The sequence below is a fragment of the Battus philenor genome, unplaced genomic scaffold (assembly GCF_028537555.1).
Source record: "Battus philenor isolate CCGP_79_NKW_IND1 unplaced genomic scaffold, ilBatPhil1.0.hap1 SCAF_30, whole genome shotgun sequence".
Lineage (NCBI taxonomy): Eukaryota > Metazoa > Arthropoda > Insecta > Lepidoptera > Papilionidae > Battus > Battus philenor.
The window spans coordinates 868,295-882,863 of record NW_027181694.1 but is presented as its reverse complement, the minus strand read 5'-3'; positions in this window follow the sequence as shown (position 1 = coordinate 882,863).

Below are 14,569 nucleotides of genomic sequence, written 5' to 3'. Positions count from 1 at the left end.
TACTTCAAGTTTAGAAGTTTGTTGAGAAACGCCGAATAAAGTCCGCTTCGTGTAGCCCTCTTGGACATCTTTGAGGTGTACATCCAGAAATGAACATATTAACACGTTCACTGCGGCTTGAGGTCGATTCAGCCTCATGGTAGACTTTGCACTGGTGCGGCGCGTAAAACTCGTGTTTTCTCTCTAGTGCGGCGGCCGTTTACACTCAACCGTATGAGGTATGACAAAGACAAATATAGCTTTCTTTATGTCTGCGAAGCATTGACTCAATATTGTAAAAAAATATTGATGAACATGAGGCAGAAAAGACCTCAACCGCACCACTAGGAAGTTCAGCTTGAGGCTGATTCGACCTCAGCCGCACCAGCTGAAAGTTCTTCAAAATTGGGCCCGCAGTGAACGTGTTAAAATGATATTCATATATAATTGTTTATCTAATTCAAATTAAAAATCGTTTAAAAACACTTCCTTGGATAATGTAGTTTCAAATATTTTATTATCTAATATATAAAATTTCCATGTCACAATGTTAGTTACCGTACTCCTCTGAAACGGCTCGACCGATTTTTACCAAATTTAATATGCGTATTCAGTAGGTCTGAGAATCGGCTACTATCTATTTTCCATACCCCTAAGTGATAAGGGTGGTCTACCCGTAAATTTAATTTTTAATTTTTTAGACAATTTTTTTGGTTTTTATTTTATTATGATACAGCATACAAAAATACATACAAACCTAAATTTTTGCCACTCTACGATCAACCCTTATTTTTTATTTGTAAATTAAAATATCAATTTTTTTTTGCAAAACATTGTTTGCGGGATCAGCTAGTTTAATATATAAAATTTCCATGGCACAATGTTAGTTACCGTACTCCTACGAAACGGCTCGACCGATTTTTACTGAATTCTATATGCGTATTCAGTAGGTCTGAGAATCGGCTACTATCTATTTTCTATACCCCTAAGTGATAAGGGTTGTTCACACTTAAAAAAAAAAATTTACTTTTTTGACGAATTTTTTTGTTTTTATTTATTTACGATACAGCATACAAAATACATACAACCCTTAATTTTTACCCTTCTACGATAAACCGTTATTTTTTATAATTATTACTTTTTTTTTGCAAAACAACGTTAGCGGGATCAGCTAGTATATATGTAATTTAAAATAAAAACGAGTTACCTTTGTTTGAACACTTTCGGAATGTCAAGGCCGAAAGTGAACGTGTTTTAATATCACAGACTGTTAATATAACAGAGACATATAATTAATTAGAATATAAATATACAATGTGATATAACAAGTGTTTAAATAAATAAAGATTTATGTTTTACTTATTTTTTGTCGTTACCCGTTGTTATTTTAGTAAATAAAATTATTTTCTTATACAACAAAAACTGCCAGTGACGGAACTCAAAATCATGCGGAAGATCTTGGGACCAGCGAGAAATCAAGACGGATCTTGGAGGCTCCGAAGGAATGCCGAAATTGAGACTTTAGCAGCACAGCCAAATATCATTGGCGAATATAAAGCTCAACGAATCCGCTGGCTTGGTCACTTGGAGCGAATGGGATCGGATCGGAGCGTGGAGGTAGCGTACCTGGAAAAACCGAGGGGTCCAACCAGTGGGTAGACCCAGGTATCGCTGGATCGATCGCGTTGAGGCAGACTTGCGCGAATTGAATGTCAGCCAATGGCAGACGATGGCGCAAGATAGAGGAAAGTGGAAGTCTCTCGCTTCGGAGGCCAAGACCCACTTTGGGTCACTGAGCTAGCGGAGTAAGTAAGTATACAACTTTGGAACTTTTAACAAAGCTTTTTTACTTCCTTTATTAAATTTTTCACTTCCTTTTTTATTTTCATTCACTTCTTCTATTCATCACGATCTCTATCGTTCTGTTCTTTCGTTCAATAATTCAGTCTATTTTTCTCTTTCGCTCTAATATCCTTTCGTTCATCCTCAATTACTGCAGTTTAGTTTATTTATACAATTAATATATATCACAGCTTTTTAAAGTTAATTTTACATCTTATACCTATATATCACAGTTCTCTTAGTTCTCTTATTTTCCATATTCTATATATTTAATTTATTTCTATTACAATTAGTTCTAATATACATTTTTGTATTGCACTGTTTATCTTATCATTTGTTCGTATTTAATAATGTTTTGGCTACTGTTCTGCAGAAGTTGAGGAAGGTTTTTCTGCCTTCTTTCTCTATCTTATGATAGAGAGAGAGAGACGATGTTTGCCTATATTATTCTTGACTCTACTCTGCTTCGCAAGGTGTTATAGTTATAGAGAAGAAACAGGAAGAAACTCCACAACAATACATCTTATAATAAAGTTAAACAATACAGATGTATATATATATATATATATATATATATATATATATATATATATATATATAAGAACCTTGTCAGTTAATAAGTTCATACATGAAAAGATATAAACATTAATATATAGGCTAAGTGAAATGAAGTACATATCTTTGACAATTCAAATGTTATAAAAGGAGAAGTAAAAGAAAAAAAATAACTGAAGAGGATAGTGTATTATTTACTTATTTAATGGAATCAGGCGTTACCTCGCGGAAGTCCATCCTAAGTAAGAAAAGGACCAATATTTAGCCACTTCCGCACATGCAGTGGTAGTCGTGCAACAAAATGCACCGCCCGCCAGCCCGCTGATAAATGCGTATGCGGCAAACAATGCGAATCACACAACCGCCACCACCAAATTACTCAACACGTGTTTCACCCCTCCACGGGTCATCTTCAGGAGTTATGTTACACCGATTATCTCTGTGTTTGGCACTAATCTTACTTATTATTTACTTCTATATACCATATATAACATAAGAGTGGTACATAAAAAATGATTAACTTACATTTCTTTTGCCTAAACTACAGTTCTATACTCATGTAGGAGTATATCGCAGGTATCGAATGGGTTTAGTAAGTTGAACTTTGTGTTCAAAATATCTGTTATAAACAGATGCGGTTCTAGCTCGTGTAGCGCCCGTGTGCAATGAGACCCTGGCGCCCCCTAGGCCTGACCCCCCCCCCCCCGCGGCTATAACTATTAACTTTGCCATCGTAACAAGAAAGTTTTGTTCATATTCCAACAAGCTATTTTATAAGTAGGTATAGCTTACAGTATGGTATTAGTTACGGCCTTTCTTATGACGGCAGAATAACACTCGTTGTTTTTATGCCTGTAGCACATCTCTGTTGCCGCGGCGCCCGTGTGTATCTCACACCCTGCACTATGTTGCAAAATAAAATAGTAAGGAAACCTAGAATGTAGTGGTTGAGGATGGATGTATGGCTAATGGAATGAAAGACTGGGAAAATTGTAGAACGAAAGAAACAGTACGACAGATAAGATGATACATGAAAGAGAAGAATGATAATAATAAAAAAATATGAATAAATTACTAGAAATAAAAAGTCCCTGTCCCACACGAGATAGAACGAGAGGTACCCAACAGCGAGGACCATTTAAAAAAAAATAAAAACAAAAAACACCCTGCACTATAGTTTAAGCTGCCCCTGTTTATGAGGAATAAAGGAGATATTTTTAAATTGATTCTGGCTGAAGAAACAACATGTGAATGTGTATGTCTGTGACATTTAGTGTGAATGAAATATAAATTTACTTAAAATTCAAGACAGTAAATATAGTTTTATACATGATTTCGTCTCTTCTTTCATCTACAAGGGAAAGACAGCCTTCGCACGGGTTCATTCTGTATGGCAATCACGGAAACTGACTAGGAGAGTTAAGCTCAAAATATTCCGGTCCAATGTGAAAACCGTGTTGCGGTATGGATGCGAGATGTGCAGGGGCAGCTGTACCTCGTGTAGCGCCCGTGTGCAATGAATCCCTGGCGCCCCCTAGCCCCCCCCCCCCTGCGGCTATAACTATTAACTTTGCCGTCGTAACAAGTGTTTTCATATTCCGACAAGATATTTTATAAGTACAGTAATACCCCGCTTTACGCGAGGGATAAGTTCCAAAAAAAAATCGCGTTAACTGAAATTCGCGTATAACGAGATTTATGATTAAACACAGTCAAAAATTATTACAAATAAAAATACAAATCATTTTAATCAATCACTTTAATTCTAGGAACACTTTATGCAATACATACTCTTATTTTTAACGGAAAAATACATCTATTGTCTTCTGGGTAACGTTTTGTTTACGTTCTTGTAAAATGCGTTCATAACACCCAACACTGTTTTTAATTGTTTGACAGATGGTCAAGACACCACAGAGAAGTTGATGACTACATTATATTTATTCGCACTCTTTCGCGTAATTCGAGGCATTTGGCGCGAAATTTACAATTCGCGTTATAGTGAAACCGCGTATAACGGGGTCGCGTAAAGCGGGGTATTACTGTAGGTACAGCTGTTTGGCCGCTTCTTAACTTTAAATACGTGAAATAAGGTTTATTTTTTTTGTTTCAATGTTCTCCGATATTGAAGGCTTCTGGTACACCTAAGTTATTTATGGGTTAGAGAATTTTATTTTAAAAAAATTTATGAGTTATATTTTTATTTTTGCGCTTTTTTCCATGCATCTTAAGATCTTAAATTCTTTACTTACATTCTACATTTCATCTGTCTCGCTCTTTCATTCCATTTTTCACTCCCTTTACCGATGCCTTTCATCCATCACATCGTTTCTCAGTTTTTTACAATATTTATTTTTAATTTTTTTCATAATTTATTTATATACTCATTATTTTGCTTACATTAGTTACAAGAATCCTTGGCGGTGATGTCGCTTGTTTTAATTTCATTTAGGCTATATTTGATTGTATATGTATATATCTGTGTTAAACAACAATAACACATTGTCATACCTTTAAAATTCAAGATGGCGTCAAAAATTGTCAATTGACAATTATGAATCTCAATAATATTTTGAAAGATATTTTTTATCTCAAAGTCTAGTTTATATACTCATTATTTCGCTTACATTAGTTTTAATTTATTTACATTTTTCTTAAATTATATATACTCTTATTTCTTTTTATTACGTTTATCACAATTTTTCTAAATAACTTAAGAATCTGTGGTCAAAAACGAAATGTTCGAAAGAGAAGCCTCCCATAGGGCGCTCGCGTTTGACAGCTGCCGCCACCACGCTGGCTGGTAGATTCTGTCATATCATTGTTGTACCATGATGCTCCAAGAAGATGCTCTTAGCTGTCTCAGGGAGCGCCACGGCGCCCCCTGAGACGGCGGCGCCCGTGTGCATTGCACACCCTGCACAACCCTGGTTAAGCCGCTTCTGGTAAAGCTTTTCTCACTTACCAACACCTTGTATATTCGTGTTATAATAAACACAGTTTAGTAAGTCATATATTTATTCATTCAGACAGATGTCACTGTGTTAAAAAACTGTCCGTACCATAGTTTCGACTGCAAAGTATAATTCATTTGTAATTGAAATCAGATTTTTTAATAAAATTCCGCAAAACTTTATTGGACTAACACACAAAATTCAAAACGTAGATTAAAAATAAATTGACATAAAAGGTTTATTATTCAATAGAATGTTATGACAAGAATCCTTGGCGGTGATGTCGCTTGTTTTGATTTTCATTTAGGCTATATCTAATTGTATATGTATATATCTGTGTTAAACTTTATGTATGTGTTGTTGTGGAGTTTCTTCCTGCTTCTTCTATATAACTACTAGCTGATCCCGCAAACGTTGTTTTGCAAAAAAAAAATTGATATTTTAATTTACAAATAAAAAATAAGGGTTGATCGTAGAGGGGTGAAAATTTATGGTTGTATGTATTCTTGTATGCTGTATCATAAAAAAAAAAAACAAAAAATTTCGTTAAAAAAATAATTTTTTTTTTTTAAGTGTGAACAACCTTTATCACTTAGGGGTATAGAAAATAGATAGTAGCCGATTCTCAGACCTACTGAATACGCATATTAAATTTGGTAAAAATCAGTCAAGCCGTTTCAGAGGAGTTCAAGTTCGAACACCGTGACACGAGAATTTTATATATTAGAAGAAGATAACACCTTGCGAAGCAGAGTCAAGAATAATATAGGCAAACATCGCCTCTCTCTCTCTATCATAAGACAGAGAAAGAAGACAGAAAAACCTTCCTCAACTTCTGCTGAACAGTAGCCAAAACAATAATCAATACGAACAAATGAGAAGTTAAACAGTGCAAAACAAATTGAATATTACAACTATATATAATAGAAATAAATTAAATATGTTTAGGCTTTATCTAAGTGTATATGTATGTATATCTGTATTGTTAAACTTTATTAAAAGATGTCTTGTTGTGGAGTTTCTTCCTGCTTCTTCTACACAACTATAACCTTTCGAAACAGAGTAGAGTCAATAATAAAATAGATAATATGTTGACGATCAATAAGAGTTCTGTTAAAAGTTACAATGTTGAATAAATATTTTTTATTTTATCTGTAATGAATTTTTGGCGCCAAAACACTATTACATTGTAACAAAATGTATATATTCATTTTTATTTTTATCTATACGACCTGTTAAAAGCTATAGAGTTATATATACGCCCATTTAAGGCTTTTACATATATATTTATGTCTTAAAGTGATATAGTTAACAGCCTTCAGAAGTGTTACTTTCGTTTTGTTTATAATTATGTTATAGTTATAGTGTTGAACCGAGTCTACGAAGCGGGAACAAGCAATTCCGTGTCTCTGAGGTCATTTACTTTCAAATCACGAGGCCGTTTAGATCTCTCTCCTTCTCATATCACAGAGTGAACATATCACAGAGACCACAGAAAAACACGATATATATAATCTGTATTTCAATATTTATGAATACACTACCTCTGGGTATAACGTGATCAAAAACAAAAATGAGTTTTTTTGATATATGTTAATTATTATACCAAATCAATTTCATCACCTTCAAAGTGGTCAAAAAACGCACTTTTGTCAAAGCTCCTTCCAGTCCTAGAAACAAACGGAATATTCTATTTCAAATATAGCTTTCAAGATCTTTGATTCGATTTATATCATCCTCAATCATGTCAAAATGGCGTCTCCGTTTTGACGTTTTGAATTTAGATAGTCAAAAGTCGAACGGAGGAACGAAATGAGATGAGTTTTTGACAAATAATTATAAAATCATAGTGATATGTAACTGAAAAATTAATAAATATATTTAAAAAACTTTTAAGTTAAACGGTTTTTTGATACCCATATTGTGGTGGTTGTGGAAAAATATGTTCCTAGTCCGCCATATTGGAACGGCGTCAATCTTGAAATTTAAACTTTGACATAATCATCGTGTTTTACTAGTGTAGCCCTTTCATTTGATACCCATATTGAGGGGGTTAAGGAAAAATATGTAATCCGCCATTTTGTATCGGCGGCCATCTTAGATTTATAATGTTGTTGATTTTTTTATTATATTGTATTGTCATCTAAATTAAATGTGTGTACCAAATTTCAGATCATTCTGACAAAGGGAAGGTGCTTAAATTTCAATTTATAATTTTGACCCAAATAAATAAACAAATAAATTCCGTAGGGGTCGAACTAAATAAAGCCGTTTAAAAAACGTCGCAAATAACCAGTTTATGTCATCGACCAATCAAAACTTGACTTTCAGATACAAAATATCTTTCCAAATATAAGTGAGATTCATTATTGTCAATTGACAATTTTTCAAGCGCCATCTTGAATTTTAAAGATATGACAATGTGTTATAACTATAAACACAACTGTGTAGAAGAAGCAGGAAGAAACACAACAACACATACATAAAATTTAACACAGATATATACATATACAATTAGATATAGCCTAAATGAAATCAAAACAAGCGACATCACCGCCAAGGATTTTTGTCATTTAAATATCCTATTGAATAATAAACCATTTCTGTCAATTTATTTTGAATGCGTTTAAAATTTTGCAAATGATAGTACAATAATGTTTTACGGAATTTTGTTAAGAAATGTTATTACGTTTATTACAAATGAATTAGAATTTTCTTGCTGTAGACACTTTGGTACATGTTCACTATGCCTTTGACATCAACACATAATAATCTAAAATATTAAGTATACCATAAGTATATAGATATATAAGACTCCATTATTGATTATTATAAACAAACATACACCAATACCTCGCTTTGCGTCGTTTCGTTTTGCGTTTTTTCTAAGTTGCGTCGCTGCTTAATTAGTACTAATTTTCATTGTGCGTCGTTAGATTTTCGAGGTTGCGTTGTTTTGGCTTTGAGCCTTCAATTTTTTTTAAATTTTCTTTTTTTTCAGAAGATGGCAACACTTTTGTTTCTAATTGCGCCATGCCATCAAAACTCGGGGATTCCTTTTCCACCTAAAAATCAACGCAATTTTAATACAGTTTTATTTTCACTTTGTTTCGCTAATTTTCGAGTTCAGTTTAGAGGGTATTGGTGTATATAATACATTTATATATATATTTATAACCACCATCTCTGTTCGTCGCTTACTCTGCGATCTACAGCTCTATTAAAATTCAGGAATTCTTTGTTTTAAATATCTCAATACGTTACGTATTTTTTATAGTTATAAAGTAATATAAAGGTAGATGTAACTGTTTTTCTTATACATAGCGGAAATATCATGCAATTGTCGTTCATACAACGGCTTATATATATATATTTATATCTATTTATCCATCTAACTATATATCTATACATCTATTTATTTAGAAATTAATTAATGAATTGATTTGTTTGTTAACTTATTTATCTATCTAACTATATATCTATACATCTATATATTTATTAATTTATCAATTAATTATTGATTTGTTTGTTAATTTATTTATCTATCTTACTATATATTTATACATCTATATTTATTTATTTATCAATTAATTATTGATTTGTTTGTTCGTTAATTTATTTTTCTATGTATGTAACTATATACCTATAAGTTTATTTACTTATTTAGCTATTTATTTATTTATTATTAAATTCGTGTGTTCGTTAATTTATTTATGTATTTATTTAACAAATTATCTATTTATTTATGTATTTATCTATCTATTAATCTATTTAACCTTGTATCTATTTATTTATCATTTCCCAATTAATTAATAAATGAGTTTATTTGTTAATTTATTTATCTATGTATGTATCTAACTATATATTTATTTATTTATTTATCTATCAATCAATTTATCGAACTATATATCTATTTATTTATGCATTTACCTATCTATCTATCAGTCGATCTAACTATATATCTATACATTTATTCGTTGATTTAACTATAAATTAATTAATTGGTTTATTTGTTAATTAATCTTAATACTTATCGATTTATCTAACGAAATATTTTTATATCGGGTGGTCCACCCCAAATATTTTAAATATTTTGACCAAATTTTCTGTTTTTATTTTTTTTATGATACACCATACAAAAATACATACAACCCTTAATTTTCACTCCTCTACGGTCAACCCTTATTTTTTATATGTTACTTAAAAACTTAAATTTTTTTGTAAAACAACGTTTGCGGGATTAGCTAGTATATATATATAAGTAAATATATATAAGTTTTTCCGCCGTTTCTTCAAAGATCGCTGAGGTATTCGATCACATTTCATATGAAATCTATTTTGTCTGAAGTGGCAGTGGGCACATCACTCGCGAAACCTAAGCCACGGGCTTCTTGAGTCTTCACATTTAGGATGAAGAAATATAGAGAATTAGTTGTCATAAAGCGATGAGTGATCTGCAAAAGAACCAAGATCACCGACGTAGCTCGAAGTGTTGCTCGTCTAAAGTGGCAGTGGGCACATCACTCGCGAAACCTAAGCCCCGGGCTTCTTGAGTCTTCACATTTAGGATGAAGAAATATAGAGAATTAGTTGTCATAAAGCGATGAGTGATCTGCAAAAGAACCAAGATCACCGACGTAGCTCGAAGTGTTGCTCGTCTAAAGTGGCAGTGGGCACATCACTCGCGAAACCTAAGCCACGGGCTTCTTGAGTCTTCACATTTAGGATGAAGAAATATAGAGAATTAGTTGTCATAAAGCGATGAGTGATCTGCAAAAGAACCAAGATCACCGACGTAGCTCGAAGTGTTGCTCGTCTAAAGTGGCAGTGGGCACATCACTCGCGAAACCTAAGCCCCGGGCTTCTTGAGTCTTCACATTTAGGATGAAGAAATATAGAGAATTAGTTGTCATAAAGCGATGAGTGATCTGCAAAAGAACCAAGATCACCGACGTAGCTCGAAGTGTTGCTCGTCTAAAGTGGCAGTGGGCACATCACTCGCGAAACCTAAGCCACGGGCTTCTTGAGTCTTCACATTTAGGATGAAGAAATATAGAGAATTAGTTGTCATAAAGCGATGAGTGATCTGCAAAAGAACCAAGATCACCGACGTAGCTCGAAGTGTTGATCGTCTAAAGTGGCAGTGGGCACATCACTCGCGAAACCTAAGCCCCGGGCTTCTTGAGTCTTCACATTTAGGATGAAGAAATATAGAGAATTAGTTGTCATAAAGCGATGAGTGATCTGCAAAAGAACCAAGATCACCGACGTAGCTCGAAGTGTTGCTCGTCTAAAGTGGCAGTGGGCACATCACTCGCGAAACCTAAGCCCCGGGCTTCTTGAGTCTTCACATTTATGATGAAGAAATATAGAGAATTAGTTGTCATAAAGCGATGAGTGATCTGCAAAAGAACCAAGATCACCGACGTAGCTCGAAGTGTTGCTCGTCTAAAGTGGCAGTGGGCACATCACTCGCGAAACCTAAGCCACGGGCTTCTTGAGTCTTCACATTTAGGATGAAGAAATATAGAGAATTAGTTATCGAAAAGCGATGAGTGATCTGCAAAAGAACCAAGATCACCGACGTAGCTCGAAGTGTTGCTCGTCTAAAGTGGCAGTGGGCACATCACTCGCGAAACCTAAGCCACGGGCTTCTTGAGTCTTCACATTTAGGATGAAGAAATATAGAGAATTAGTTGTCATAAAGCGATGAGTGATCTGCAAAAGAACCAAGATCACCGACGTAGCTCGAAGTGTTGCTCGTCTAAAGTGGCAGTGGGCACATCACTCGCGAAACCTAAGCCCCGGGCTTCTTGAGTCTTCACATTTATGATGAAGAAATATAGAGAATTAGTTGTCATAAAGCGATGAGTGATCTGCAAAAGAACCAAGATCACCGACGTAGCTCGAAGTGTTGATCGTCTAAAGTGGCAGTGGGCACATCACTCGCGAAACCTAAGCCCCGGGCTTCTTGAGTCTTCACATTTAGGATGAAGAAATATAGAGAATTAGTTGTCATAAAGCGATGAGTGATCTGCAAAAGAACCAAGATCACCGACGTAGCTCGAAGTGTTGCTCGTCTAAAGTGGCAGTGGGCACATCACTCGCGAAACCTAAGCCCCGGGCTTCTTGAGTCTTCACATTTAGGATGAAGAAATATAGAGAATTAGTTGTCATAAAGCGATGAGTGATCTGCAAAAGAACAAAGATCACCGACGTAGCTCGAAGTGTTGCTCGTCTAAAGTGGCAGTGGGCACATCACTCGCGAAACCTAAGCCCCGGGCTTCTTGAGTCTTCACATTTAGGATGAAGAAATATAGAGAATTAGTTGTCATAAAGCGATGAGTGATCTGCAAAAGAACAAAGATCACCGACGTAGCTCGAAGTGTTGCTCGTCTAAAGTGGCAGTGGGCACATCACTCGCGAAACCTAAGCCACGGGCTTCTTGAGTCTTCACATTTAGGATGAAGAAATATAGAGAATTAGTTGTCATAAAGCGATGAGTGATCTGCAAAAGAACCAAGATCACCGACGTAGCTCGAAGTGTTGCTCGTCTAAAGTGGCAGTGGGCACATCACTCGCGAAATCTAAGCCCCGGGCTTCTTGAGTCTTCACATTTAGGATGAAGAAATATAGAGAATTAGTTGTCATAAAGCGATGAGTGATCTGCAAAAGAACCAAGATCACCGACGTAGCTCGAAGTGTTGCTCGTCTAAAGTGGCAGTGGGCACATCACTCGCGAAACCTAAGCCACGGGCTTCTTGAGTCTTCACATTTAGGATGAAGAAATATAGAGAATTAGTTGTCATAAAGCGATGAGTGATCTGCAAAAGAACCAAGATCACCGACGTAGCTCGAAGTGTTGCTCGTCTAAAGTGGCAGTGGGCACATCACTCGCGAAACCTAAGCCACGGGCTTCTTGAGTCTTCACATTTAGGATGAAGAAATATAGAGAATTAGTTGTCATAAAGCGATGAGTGATCTGCAAAAGAACCAAGATCACCGACGTAGCTCGAAGTGTTGCTCGTCTAAAGTGGCAGTGGGCACATCACTCGCGAAACCTAAGCCACGGGCTTCTTGAGTCTTCACATTTAGGATGAAGAAATATAGAGAATTAGTTGTCATAAAGCGATGAGTGATCTGCAAAAGAACCAAGATCACCGACGTAGCTCGAAGTGTTGATCGTCTAAAGTGGCAGTGGGCACATCACTCGCGAAACCTAAGCCCCGGGCTTCTTGAGTCTTCACATTTAGGATGAAGAAATATAGAGAATTAGTTGTCATAAAGCGATGAGTGATCTGCAAAAGAACCAAGATCACCGACGTAGCTCGAAGTGTTGCTCGTCTAAAGTGGCAGTGGGCACATCACTCGCGAAACCTAAGCCCCGGGCTTCTTGAGTCTTCACATTTATGATGAAGAAATATAGAGAATTAGTTGTCATAAAGCGATGAGTGATCTGCAAAAGAACCAAGATCACCGACGTAGCTCGAAGTGTTGCTCGTCTAAAGTGGCAGTGGGCACATCACTCGCGAAACCTAAGCCACGGGCTTCTTGAGTCTTCACATTTAGGATGAAGAAATATAGAGAATTAGTTATCGAAAAGCGATGAGTGATCTGCAAAAGAACCAAGATCACCGACGTAGCTCGAAGTGTTGCTCGTCTAAAGTGGCAGTGGGCACATCACTCGCGAAACCTAAGCCACGGGCTTCTTGAGTCTTCACATTTAGGATGAAGAAATATAGAGAATTAGTTGTCATAAAGCGATGAGTGATCTGCAAAAGAACCAAGATCACCGACGTAGCTCGAAGTGTTGATCGTCTAAAGTGGCAGTGGGCACATCACTCGCGAAACCTAAGCCCCGGGCTTCTTGAGTCTTCACATTTAGGATGAAGAAATATAGAGAATTAGTTGTCATAAAGCGATGAGTGATCTGCAAAAGAACCAAGATCACCGACGTAGCTCGAAGTGTTGCTCGTCTAAAGTGGCAGTGGGCACATCACTCGCGAAACCTAAGCCCCGGGCTTCTTGAGTCTTCACATTTAGGATGAAGAAATATAGAGAATTAGTTGTCATAAAGCGATGAGTGATCTGCAAAAGAACCAAGATCACCGACGTAGCTCGAAGTGTTGCTCGTCTAAAGTGGCAGTGGGCACATCACTCGCGAAATCTAAGCCCCGGGCTTCTTGAGTCTTCACATTTAGGATGAAGAAATATAGAGAATTAGTTGTCATAAAGCGATGAGTGATCTGCAAAAGAACCAAGATCACCGACGTAGCTCGAAGTGTTGCTCGTCTAAAGTGGCAGTGGGCACATCACTCGCGAAACCTAAGCCCCGGGCTTCTTGAGTCTTCACATTTATGATGAAGAAATATAGAGAATTAGTTGTCATAAAGCGATGAGTGATCTGCAAAAGAACCAAGATCACCGACGTAGCTCGAAGTGTTGATCGTCTAAAGTGGCAGTGGGCACATCACTCGCGAAACCTAAGCCCCGGGCTTCTTGAGTCTTCACATTTAGGATGAAGAAATATAGAGAATTAGTTGTCATAAAGCGATGAGTGATCTGCAAAAGAACCAAGATCACCGACGTAGCTCGAAGTGTTGCTCGTCTAAAGTGGCAGTGGGCACATCACTCGCGAAATCTAAGCCCCGGGCTTCTTGAGTCTTCACATTTAGGATGAAGAAATATAGAGAATTAGTTGTCATAAAGCGATGAGTGATCTGCAAAAGAACCAAGATCACCGACGTAGCTCGAAGTGTTGCTCGTCTAAAGTGGCAGTGGGCACATCACTCGCGAAACCTAAGCCCCGGGCTTCTTGAGTCTTCACATTTAGGATGAAGAAATATAGAGAATTAGTTGTCATAAAGCGATGAGTGATCTGCAAAAGAACCAAGATCACCGACGTAGCTCGAAGTGTTGCTCGTCTAAAGTGGCAGTGGGCACATCACTCGCGAAACCTAAGCCCCGGGCTTCTTGAGTCTTCACATTTAGGATGAAGAAATATAGAGAATTAGTTGTCATAAAGCGATGAGTGATCTGCAAAAGAACCAAGATCACCGACGTAGCTCGAAGTGTTGCTCGTCTAAAGTGGCAGTGGGCACATCACTCGCGAAACCTAAGCCACGGGCTTCTTGAGTCTTCACATTTAGGATGAAGAAATATAGAGAATTAGTTGTCATAAAGCGATGAGTGATCTGCAAAAGAACAAAGATCACCGACGTAGCTCGAAGTGTTGCTCG